Source organism: Opisthorchis viverrini (assembly GCF_000715545.1).
Source record: "Opisthorchis viverrini unplaced genomic scaffold opera_v5_33, whole genome shotgun sequence".
Classification (NCBI taxonomy): domain Eukaryota; kingdom Metazoa; phylum Platyhelminthes; class Trematoda; order Opisthorchiida; family Opisthorchiidae; genus Opisthorchis; species Opisthorchis viverrini.
In genome coordinates this window covers 2,138,811-2,151,788 of record NW_008751689.1, presented here as the reverse complement: position 1 = coordinate 2,151,788, position 12,978 = coordinate 2,138,811, and positions in this window count along the sequence as shown.

The following is a 12,978-nucleotide window of genomic DNA, read 5'->3' as shown; positions in this document are numbered from 1 at the left end:
GGCCTCTCTAACCGAAGAGCCTCTCTTCCTGGCGGTCCGTCAGAGCCACACGCTGTTGTCAGATGAAAGCAAATCAATTCATACTCGAGTGTACCTCACGAATTGAAGTATCTCTTCTATACTATGAACTCGAAAAAATCCGACTAAATTCTGTCTTGCTGGAGCTTCATTGGTATTAGTGCGCAGAGCCACAGAGTCTCACCCGAGGGAGTCGTTACATGGAAAGTGGTTAGACAAGGGAGGATTGTACCTGTGTAGGTTAGAGGTGATGAAGTCTGTCACCTAGCAGTTTACTTGGTACATCCCTACTGTGGGCCTGATTAATAATCAGGTCAGCTTGGTAGGGTTGCCCGTTTCACCTTGATCCCGTTTACAGCAGCTGTCCCCTTCTTTATATGCATCACTATTATGCACAGTTGTGAAACTAGGATAATATATTTATCACATCCAAAAATGGATTGTACGTACCGCAAACTGATTCTTGTAGTATGCTCTTAAACACAAGTGTCTGCGCATGAAACCAGGCACCAGTGGATAAAACGTTTTAATGCACTTTTGACAGATGGAAGGGTTGGCCCTAAGTGAAGGACGGGCATTCAAGATCAGTTTGAAATAAACTATCACGTTTGCCCCTGAACAGTTTCCAGTCTCCTATCTTATTAATAATCTAATAATTTGCATGTTGATTTTTTTTCAAGAGGAAATACCTCGAGGATCGAAGGGCACATCTCGCTTTTCCAAAATATACTCTTTAGAGTGGACAGTTCGGTATAGCTTCGACGCAGATAACCCCTACCCGGATAAGATTAGGCGTCCAGCCATACGCTTTTGTGAGGAAGTCTAGTGTAAAACCTTTTCATGCCACCACAATATGAGCTCTTCTACAAATCTTACTCACTTGGTGTCTCCACCACCTGCATGGTCTTAAATGTAGCAGCATACAAATGTCCACACTGGCACTTATGCAATGGCCCGAGTGGTGTTAAAGGTTAACTACTGATTCGGGTCAAATAGTCAGCTTACTAAACACCAGTATTAATGAGCGCAGTGAAAGAACGACCAAACCCATGAGAAATGCGGATGACTACCGGGCTTTGATTAGAGACCAAACGACTGCAGGACACGAACCAGGCACATAACTGAGGATGGATTTGGAAAATGTGGAATATTTAGGACGGAGACTACGACAATGGTTGATTGCATAAGTGACGAATATATATATATAAGCGCCTCAGTGTGAACGGAACAGTGGATGTAGGGCTGGCAGCATACGGAAAGAGGTATTAGGTTGGCCGAGTTGACACGTTACGGTGTGCGATTATCAGTAAAGCAAGATCATCAGAAGAAATGACGTGGAACCAAACCAGACCATAATCAATATCATTCTTCCCCCTTAGCTAACTGGGGCATGGGCACAAATAAGAGAAAGAAATACAAGTGATAGATATGGAAAGGTGTACAACAAAATATCAGATAAAACGACAGATTTGTCCCATTCAGAGGTGTCCCGTTAACAGTTCCAGTCAGACAAGATGAACTCGACGTATGTAAGAATGTTTGGTATGGAAACACGCGTGAAAAGACCAGAAACTAAAGAAAGGACAAGCATTGTTAAATCCTGAAAATTCTTCGACAGCTCACGACCGGTTTTGCCCTTTTTGAGGCTCATAAAATGGGCACATTCCTCGAGTTTCCGTCAACCTTGTTTTACATGAACCCGAAATGAACCATTTGCGACAAATACACTCATTTGCAAACAAATTTGCCGGTATAGATGCGGCTGATCGGGGTGTCCTTCAGTAGATGTAACCGATCAAGAATAGTTTGTCTGATGTAATTATCAGTTTCAGTGGACTTGGTCGAGGACGAACGAGTATCTCAGCCTCGTCATCAGGCAATTCCTTGTGATCACCATTCTTCGGTCATCAAGCAGTCTGAGCACCTGCTCTCGGTGGTTGCAGACTCCTTTCACCTTGGGAGTAAAGGGAATTGCCAGATATGTCACAGTGTCTGTCGGACCCAAAGGATTGATGAGTTTCTCCACAAAGCAAAAAGGTTCACGTGAGAACGCTGTCGCCCGATGTTTACTGTTTCCACAAATCACTATTGCTTTCATCTTTCGGGCGTTGATCTTCAATTCAGCTCTTCCCAACTAGACCGCAGCAACTTCAGGTTTCTCTTTAAGGTGAGCCTGACTTTCTGCACACACGACCAAGTCGCCAGCAAGGGCAAAGCCATCCACTAAGGTGTCATGAAACTGGTATTCTAGTTGCCGCATAGACGATGCAATAACCTCACTCATTGCCGTGATGAACAATATTGGGAAGAATGGATCTCTCTCCCTCACACCTCTGTAGCAGTGGACCTGCTGCAGAAAACTGCTAAAGCATTCTCATAGGACTGTGTGATGTATCAAGCTAGGGGTGACGGTGCTCCAAACACCTCGATAGATCTGACATTTGTGTCTTGCGAGACCAAATGAAATCCTTCTGGATATCAACAAACGCCATGCTGAGGTTAGAAGCAGTCGCTGATCAGTAGTAGACAGGGATGTAAAAGCGATGTAACTTCCAAGCAAACGTCTCGGTGTGGAAATGAAAACTGGAGTGAAGGTAGTTGCTATCTACGGCTTCAGCGATCGGTAAGCACCTTATGAAAGCATCGAACAAGAATTGTTTGCATGGAGATCGGTCTCAGTTGGCCCAGTGGAGTCGGCTCATGGAACTTTGGAATTAGGATAATATGAGCACGGCACAGATGCGTTGGACAACCCTCAGCTAACGAAAGTTGAAATACCCAGCAAGGGTGTCGACAATGAACCGTCATGGACGTGGATTTGTCCAGGCCTGGGGAGGAATCGCTCATTTAACGGATCGTATGGCCGAGTTTCTTACCTGTAGTTGTCTCGATCAAACTCCGATCGGATGGTGGCACTACGCAATTCGGTCACGTGCTTTGGAACAGATAGCATCTGTTTCCACTGCTGCTTGGCGTCCACAGGCAGGCTGCTGTTACCTTTGTACAAATTCTTTTTTCACCCATCTAGCACAGTAGATGCTTTATCGTTCCGTCGTTGCCAGTATAGGGTATGAACGGCGGAGTGGGTTACTCGGAGGATCTGCTTTCGGTCGGCCGGAGCACGGCCGGCTAGCTGACGATGGCGTTGATAGACAGGATCCCCCGTGGATGGAAACGTCTCGGAAGGTCCAGAAGTGACAGGACTTACTCCATATCATCATGCCAGACTGCAACTCTCGGGCAAATGCCAGAAGGTTCACACTAAAATGCGAACTATCGGCGTGGAATTTCACCAGATGACGGTTCGTTCAAATGTGCTTGCCAGTTAAACATCCGTAACCTGGTTTGGATGCTGATAGCCAACAGCTGATTACTCCAATATCACCAACAGCGTCAGAAGACAGATACGGAATCTTAGCCATTCGCAAGAGTGATTGTGACTCTTGTTGGAACCAGCGGACATCGGAATTCCGCACTTGGTCAAGCTTATCTGCATTGGGCTGAGTAAGGTGTGCTTGTCGACGGTGTGGACAAGTCTTCGTTAGAGAACAACGAGAATACTTAGTGCAGATTAATTGTGACCAATTTGTGCCAACACTTTCATGGACGTGAACTCGACGGTGAGCTACCAAGCCAGCTTTCGATTTGCAAAACTCATCACATTCTACGTACATGAGTCCCAAGAAACTCTTATGTGTACTGGAACTGAGGAGATGGCGCTAGATGATTCATGTTGTACGCTATCCAAAGTAACTAGCATATTGTAGCCAAATAGAGCGATTGGCGCAGTCTGGAGTTGCTGAACTCTTAGCTCACTGACACTGACATCCGGGTTGTTCGGTCGGCAGCAACAGGAGACGGTTCAGCACGTGGGTGTAGCATTTTAGTCAATCTTTTATCCTACTTGATCATCGTAGTTGTATATTACTAATAATATCAGCTTTGTTTGTACAGATATACACAGTTCCTCCAGCGTATCTTAGTCTTTTATACCGGTGTGTCGGTCCATAAACCCAGTCGATAAAACGCTGAAAATAATCTGCCGGGCAGTCAGTACCACATCTGGGAGTGTTTTGACTGTTGACAGTGCGAAGGGCATGCATTTTTTTCAAACTAAATAATCATTTGGAATTCAAATGAAAACAATGCTTAAGTGGTTGGGCGAACGGCTTCATATCATGACCAGATTGTGGAAAGCCCCATGTAGATGCCAGCTTTAGCACTTCATGGAAATCATCAACACCTGGGAGGAGAGGTTCGCACTCCTACAGGAAATACTATTGTGCACATTTTAAGCAGTAAGACAGTAAAGCTGATACGCGTTTCGATTTTGAATAGTGTTCTTGACACTCTTTATTTCACTTTTTACTGTCGTTTCACTACTGTTGAATTAGCTCATCTTACTTCACATGACATGTTTTTCAACATAAGAGACGATTTTTTTTACTTCGATATACTTTATTGTGCATTTTCGATTGCGACGAGTTACAACAACCACACTGGTTCACAACAGTCGTATACAGTCTAACGTACCTGCAACTTTTCGAACAACCATGACGCTCCCAGATATCGGGTCTTTAAGCACATTTGCCTCGTTCCTGTCCGTTTTTCTTAACCTAAGACGATTCTGTACTGAGTGCCTCTCAGTGGTCGCGCAGGTCACTGAACGCCATAAGTAAGATCCAGGTTACCAAAGTGTCTGGTTGAAACATACATCTTTGCACGCTGACACCTTACTACTCACAAACTAGTTTTGTTCTATCAAAAGACCTATCTAAATCGTCCTGCCAAAGTGAAATGGAGAGCACTATAACGCAAAGTTCGAATGACGAACCATCACAGGACTCAATGACGGAGGGTTTAAGAACAAAGGAACCAGATAAGTGCTCATCAGATATGATGGGCAATCGAACCTTATTACTTAAGTAACCACTCATGAAAAATCGGAGAATATTCGGAAAATGTGATTGACAATGGTGAATATTTGGGAGGGAAAATCATTTTAGCGAAGAAACGATGGGTCGGTAACGTTTAATATAAGGTTTTACATCATTCCACACTTGTTTGCTTTCGAATCATCCGAATTTCCTCGGCCATGGACCACTGAAAACGTTCCATCCATTTGAACAGTCGGTGAAATCATTGCTTCTTGTTGGGAAGCATGGTTTTAGACGTAGCAGCTTATAAATCCTAGCCAAAGGTTCCATACCACGTTCACCAAGCTGATGTGCGCAAAAATGGGGGAAACACAAATTGTGTCAGTCTTTTCGGAAAAACCGCCCGACATTTTCCCTCCTAACACTTTGTCACTTTACTGTTTGCGCACGCAGCAACCAAGTAGCAGCCCAAGACAATTGAATAACGGCTTCAGTGAAATGTATAAGATGAAAGTGGGACATCAATCATTTTTCTAAAATTTTATGCGTTTGACTGATTGACGGTGGTCAGTGCATAGTTATGGGAAGCGACTGATTTGGTCAAATCACCAATCATTCATCCAAAATCCTTCGCCAAGACGGCCCTCATTCATGTCTATTCTTCCCAAATGGCCGTTCAAATTGCCAGTCAGAATAGTGATACCCTTGTACATTTCCATTCGCACAGTCCTTGAAGGTTCTTTACTGGAAACGCCTTTGCCAGCGATACTGCTGCAGATTGTTGAGGTGTAAACTTCGATAGTTCTGGTTTGGGGTTGCTGGTTACGGATTTTGACGAATCCGATAAGTCTAACTGCACACATTCGACGGTTTTCAGGAATCCAGTCAGAAAGTGCCCTCAACTTTCGGACTCAACGAAATATTAACACTATTTAGGGCATGGGATGACGCTTCTGGATCACCTGACGCGTGGAGGTAAAACGTGGTTAAATTGAGTAACCTTCAGTCATAATTAGTCGTGGTTGACACCATCGCAGCGCTCGCTTTTGTTGGTTTTTTACGAAATTGATGAACGAAAAGTCATCGCCCCAAAGGGGTGTTTTCCAGAACTTCTTCCCTATTCATGCCCTTTCTACCTTCTTTCTTTCCTTCCATCCTTACTTGATGTCCCACTACTTTACACATCTAATTGAAGACTGGCCCAATTGCTCGCAAGCGCACTTACCCTCTAGTTCACTTTTGGCGAAGCTGTTGTGACATGCATATATGTCAACCATAACAAGATCCGCACACCATCACGCCCATTATTGTGTGAAACAACTCACACCTGCTTAATGTCCTAAGTCGTCGACATAGCAATCTTTCGTAGCAACATCACTATATTGCTAAACCGAACAGACATGAAGAACAGAAAGTGTCATCGCTGTCTGCTAAAATCTAACCCCATACAATGTTTGGGATGCCTCGGCTGGCTCTGCTGATCACATTGGTAGTAGTCCTCCGAGGTGCCCAACTTGGTTCCTGTCGTCTACAGAGTAATTTTTGAAAAATTGTATAATCCACCATAACTCTTCCAGAAGCTCGCCTTCAGAGCGCAATTGTAATGGGTTAACTGCTGGCCGGGGGCGGCGTAATTACCTTAGTGGTCAAACAGTAGTTCTCGGTGTCCCAGTAAGTTTTTCCGATCGGAGTAGTACGTTTGAGTTCCTCATTTGAAGATTCACATAGTGGGGTACACGGACGGTCAAATATCCGGAGTCTTGAAATGAAGGATTTTCATCATCAGCTTCCATATTTCGAGTGATCACTGGGTCCCGTATCGGTTACCACCAACTGAACTCCAGCCCTGCTTTATGCATCTACTCCCGTACGTGGTCGGGACAATCAGCCGCTGTGCTGCAACCATAGAACTAGACTAGGGTGGCGCTGAAGAATTGATTTCCTGCAAAGTAATCAAGTCTGTTATTCAACTCTTGTGTTCATCTGATCGCACTCTGTTACAGTGCCCAGATTCGAGCACGTCATTACAGAAAACGGCCTGTAGCATTTTGGATTGGCTCTATGTCATTGACAGCTGATTGGGCGCTTTTCACTTACGGGCCTGATAAATAACGTTTGATACAATATTGAAATCTTTCGATTTTTCGTGTCAGAAATTTTTACCACAGATTCTTTCGACCGTGTGTTATCTAGTGCAATGTCCGAATCCTCCAAGGAGGTTTAAGCTACAACAGTGCTCAACAAGGAGCCCGGTACCGCTCAAACTGTGATGCGCCCGTTGGCAATGGAACACTTCATTTGGGGATGTGAGTGGGGTGAGGTTAAACATCGTACGGTTATATGGTAGGCAACACATCAGACGGAACAATTAAATCGTTTCGATGATCACATCGTTTTATATTACATTGTTCAACTACTGTGGGCTAACAACTTTGTCGCATGTTGTTTTTCATGGGAACTGCAAAACAAACGCAAAATGGAAATCGCTTTTACAGATGACCATATGAATTATATTTCTATGGGGCAATATTGGTTCACTGTTGTCGGTGTGCACTCTGCACTCAGAAAGACCGTGGTGCGACTGCAGCACTGCCTACGTTTTACGAATCAACCAAATGATCCTGAACCCACATAACTAAAGTCCAACGCACTGTATTTTCTCCCTCGTAGATTGTCATACGTTTTTTCGCTGAAAAACAGAAGTAAATTCATTGTGCACCTAATCAAGGGCTTGTCATGTCCTAGGGTAACAGTGGTCAGATATTTTTTTCGAGTTGACCATAATTCGAGACAATTTTATGACTATGATTCAGAGTGTTCAATGTAATAGTGCTGCTAGACTTGACGTTGTTGTATCTACCGTTGGTGACCGAATTACGCAAGGTGACTCTCAGATAAATCCGGTGAAATCGTAAAAAGCGACGCCTAGCTTATTAACAGTAGAGGAAAGTACAAAATGGTACAATGTTACGACAGAATATAATAGCCACAACACTGTTTGGTTGTTGGTCTGTTCGCCGATCTTTGCAGTTGGATTGCAAACGTTTCATCACCAATCGAGGTGACATCGTCAGTGCAGGGTTGACTGACGATGCACTGACGATGTCACCTCGACTGGTGATGAAACGTTTGCAATCCAACTGCCAAGCTCGGCGAACAGACCAACAACCAAGCAGCGCACCCGAACTACCTACATTCCACAACATTGCTAGCCACAACACTACCAACCATAATCATGATACGGGTGTACCCGACGAACTTGAGGGGAAATGCCGACGGGGAACTTAATACAATACCGTGGAAAACATACTACTTAATGATAAGACACAGCCTCAGTGCCTTCAATCGAAACAGTGCAGTCGAAATACGAAGTCCCTTTGACAGAGTGATCCTTGTTTGTATGCGCCAAGGACGTATTTTACTCAAGTTTTGCTTCTGCTGGTGCAAGTCAGAACTTCGAAGTTAAGGTATTAGTGTGAAGACATGTGAAAAAAGCCCGTTCACTACATTGTTAGCGCACGACACCACCAACCCTTTATATATCAGTGAGGGAACAAGTTTCCCGCCCGGCAGACAACCAAAAGGACGAAACAGACGCTGTTCTCTCGCATCAAGTCGGAAGTGTCTCTCAATAGCATTGTAAGGCCGGTTAACAGGGTAAACGGAATCTAATCTAATTGTAACCTGAGAATTCTTGTGACTAGAATTTTCACCAAATTAAACGTCAAATCATATCTTTTTCGCTTTCGTCATTCACACAGTTACTCGGCTGATCAGCAGCCAAAAACCACAGACATCAAGATGTATGCATCAAGCGAACTCTATTGGAAAAATCTCCTTTTAGGTCGACAGACAGGAGATGCTTTATCGAGGGAATTGGAACTTAAATCCACAGTTTGTGCCATTGGAAATTCCATCAATGTTTCATTGTCTGAAAAGAAAATATAGTTAATTGTGCGCTAATATGGATTAGGCTGTGTGTGGAAAACACTTCGTCTTGTGGATTGGAAGTCCACTGATTAACAGTTTCAAGTGAACTAGCCCCTCCGCATAAAATAGGATCACGCTTATTGGCGGGCTAGCACCAAAATAGTCAATCATTGTTGAAGAGTTTTCAGGTAGACAACCTTAGTTATCGTTGCATGATAACATATTTACCCCTAAACCTGTTTTATCATTTGAAATCTTAAACCTGAAGCATCATTGAGGTCCATAATTCCGCGCTGTTGTGCACAGATTTCAATAGCCAAAGCTCTTGTGATGCGGTACATAGAAGATCTAAACACGAAATTACTTATGTCTTCAGCCTGTCGAATATCAGTCGAAGGATCCCTCAAGTCAACTCTCTATTGGAATGTGACACCACAGATTGCCCGAGGTAGTTACAGTGGTGTCACGGCAACTAAAACCAGACGTAATGCGTCTGGTTTGGACCGGAGGTCAAGGCACCTCGATTGAGGAATAGATTAGCAATAGTAACAACAGTGACGAGCTGTTTTATATGTGCATGGATACTGAAAAACAACGTAGAACAACTCTTCAATCCATAACTGGTCTGATCTACTAATTTTACTTGTCGCATTAAACGTTCTTTAAACTTCTGACACGGATACTCGCGCGGCTCCAAAATGGAAGTTAAGCGTATGGTCAACTAAAGAACACTGGTCACTGTGGTTAAAAAGTATTGCGGAAGACGGGAAAAATCCCAGCATGGGTGGACATCGCTTGACTCGCACAAGGTTATGTTTCATCATCCGTTTTATCTACACCGCTCCACCAGCTTCGACACCACATAAGTCATAGACACAAGGGCCCATGTGATTCGTTTTAAATGAGGCGCTAGTTGGAAAGATTAACGGCAAAGAGTGGAACGTTCATATTTCTGTTGGTGGCTCTCATCAAGAACCGAATAATCGGCATCATAAAAGACCAACGACACAATAATCGACTGATACTGTGTGTGAGACCAGCACACACTGATTTGCCTAATTGGTTAGAGTGGCCATTCGTTGATGTTGATACACTTGACCACAGATCAGATATGCCCTGACTGCCTCTCCGATTAATACATGTAAACTCTATAAATTGCCGAAGCATCTGCTCAGCACCGCATGGAATGTGGTGCTAGACTACTTGAGTCTTGTTGAGTAAAACACCTTAATTCTCCACCGGATTGGTGGCTTATTCTTCCTCAATTTTTTGGTTTTGAGGGGATTTCGAGGTATGTGTTTTGTGATTTGCTACACGTGTTTTCAGCTATCTGCCAGTTTCTTTTATGTGAGTGACATTACAATCCCCCTGACGGGTTTCACATTTGGAGCCAGCTTTCACCCGGAGTAACGTGGCTTGTGAGGTGTCAGGTGTATTCTGAGAGTGCTGTCGGTTTTGAAAACTGTACTTGTGCTAAATTCTAAAAAAATCTCACGAACTCGGTGGCTGGTGAGTTTTCGGGGAGTTGAACAGTTTGTAAGATGTTTCCTTCTTTTGTGTTCCGTCTTGGCTGAAACTGATTGAGTGTGTTCTCAATGGAAGAGCTAGTTATCCAACTCTCAAGGTTGGCAGACGAGGCCTCTGTCTTGAAAGTACCACGCTAATATTGGAGATAAACACCCTACTGAAAATTCGAATGGTGATTACAGGAGGATTACAGAAATCTCAGCTGAATCTGACTTTTGCGATATTAATTAATCGAAATTGCAGCAAAATGTCGCTTTCTGTTGAACTTGAAATGAGATCCAAGTTGTGAAAGCATTTTTCTTGCTAACGTCATCTTATCTTCAGACTATTGTCCCATTCAGATTTCAACTAAAACTGCAAAAAAATCGAAGAACTATTATACACTCGATGAACTCCAACAGTAACAAAACTGATACTAGGTCATTCAAGAGTCTCGATCAAACTTATTGGGAGCACAATGACAGATGCCTCTTGATTTGAGGAGTAAGGAACTAGATACAAAAGCCGGAAAAATACACTCGTTTCTGTAATAACTGGTGTAAAAACGAAAGAATCACCTGAATCTCTGGTTCATCACATTCCTCAACTGAATGTGCTATACAAAGGCTGACTGACGCTGCATTTCTAATGTACCTGAAAGGTTTTGTGAAAGAAAAAGCTGACCTTTAAGTGGACATTTCGAGATAACTTCCATAGACATGTGGTCTCTTCATTTGTTGTGACTGAAAATAGGATATTTTTACACACCTTCAAGACACATTTTGACTATTCAATCTGGAACGATGAAGGTGACGAATGACAATTGAAAACTTGGCAGGCGTAAAACTTTCTGGTAAGCCGGAGGAACCAGAAGTGTGAATAGCGTTGAACTCAAAGTGAATCACTGAATTTCCTGAGAATGGAATCCAATGCTGCTCTTGACTAGGTCCAGCTATATTCGCACCTCATCCTCGTCCCTGTCATTATTAGAGACAGAAACACCAGCAACAATGGAGCCTGTTGCTCCACAGAGTACCAACCCAAGAGGGATTGAGAGAGGAAGTGTCTGCAGTGAGAAGAACGTCAGGGCCTATGCCTTTAAGTGACGAATGATGCGGTCAGAAACTGGAATGTGGCTGGAACTTAATTTGATGTTTTATCTGGGGTACTTCCCAGATGTCCCAGCTCAGTCACGAAGATGATTAGGAACCCCAACCAAAGAGTTTTCTCTCAATACCGAACCAGAAGGTAAGCCATCAGCATAAGTTTACAGTATGTTGTATCATACATTGGGAAAAGCAATTGCCAACCCAGATCCAACTAATCTCAGCGGATGGTAGGATTATGAGGTTCAGGAACGATAAGGTGACCACTTACATGATGCCTAGAATGGACAGTACCGAGATGATCTCTTCATCTCTCTAAGTCATTAAGTAGGCCAACTCACAGGATCAACAGCTAGTTCGCAATTTTGAAAAATTGAGTACGACTCTGAAAACTCTGAGAGACGATAAGGCCCGCTAGTTCCAAACTTTTCACAGATTGATTTCTTATGCCAGCAGGACTCGCAGACTAACAGAAGATCATTGGACAAATCTTCCGCATGCCTGAAAGAATGGCAGATTGCGCAGGCGAATTAACAGTGGCGAATTATCGGTCTATGAAGTCATGAGTAGTAGGCCACCTCGTATTGTGGTGTAACAGACATATACGTACATGTCGCCAGTTGCTTGGCCAACAGTGAGGGAATACATCATATCACAAGAATGAAATGCGAACAACAGCCTATCTTGGAATTTAGCGAAAGCAAACCAAATCTTGAGCTGAAATCGTGCTACGTTCTTCGATTTTCGCCCTCTTATTCCTCTTTTTTCGGAATCGAACGCAGTTATCGTCAGATTCTTCCAACAAACACAAAAGATTCGTTTTTCCACTTGTCCTTCAGATCAACAGTAAAGGGCTTCATTTCCTGCTAGTTAAAAAAAGCGAGTTCTTTATGCGTCTCCCCTTATAATAGTTAGTTTTGTTCTCGGTAGTACAGAAGCATATTACAAAAGCACTTCACCAAATGTATGACGTGAACAAGAAGCTCTTCGCGAAGAACACTTCCATAGCCTTTTCCAAGAGTGAGCCCTTTTCAGGAGCATCAATTTACACATGTAGACGTCACTTCATACGATTTCAAACCATGAGTACATCTCTCCAACTTACCCAAATCTTTCTCAATAATGAAATTTTCATCATCGCATTGTTCATATTGCTTCAGAATGCGAATATTGACTAGTTGTTTTCGCTGACCAGGCATTTTTGGCTCTGTTTTAATGGGACTGATTCTTGAGTATAGCCTCACCTAAAATGTTATCTCAGAGTTATTCGTTGTAGGTTTCGGGTGGGGTTTTATCCAGAACCCTGAATACTAGCGGCCTTCAGTGGTGTTCTTTGCCTGTCAACACAGTCAATATGGTCAGCTAACATCAAGCCAATATATCAATAAACACGAGTTCTGATCCAATTAGAGAATAGTGGCACTGCGTATCCTTGGTCTTCACAAACAGAATGGACTTTACTGTGGTGTGACGGTCCTTGCACCTCGGCAAACCATTGAGCTATACTGTGGGTTGTCCGCGCGACACCCACAGTCTCTCAT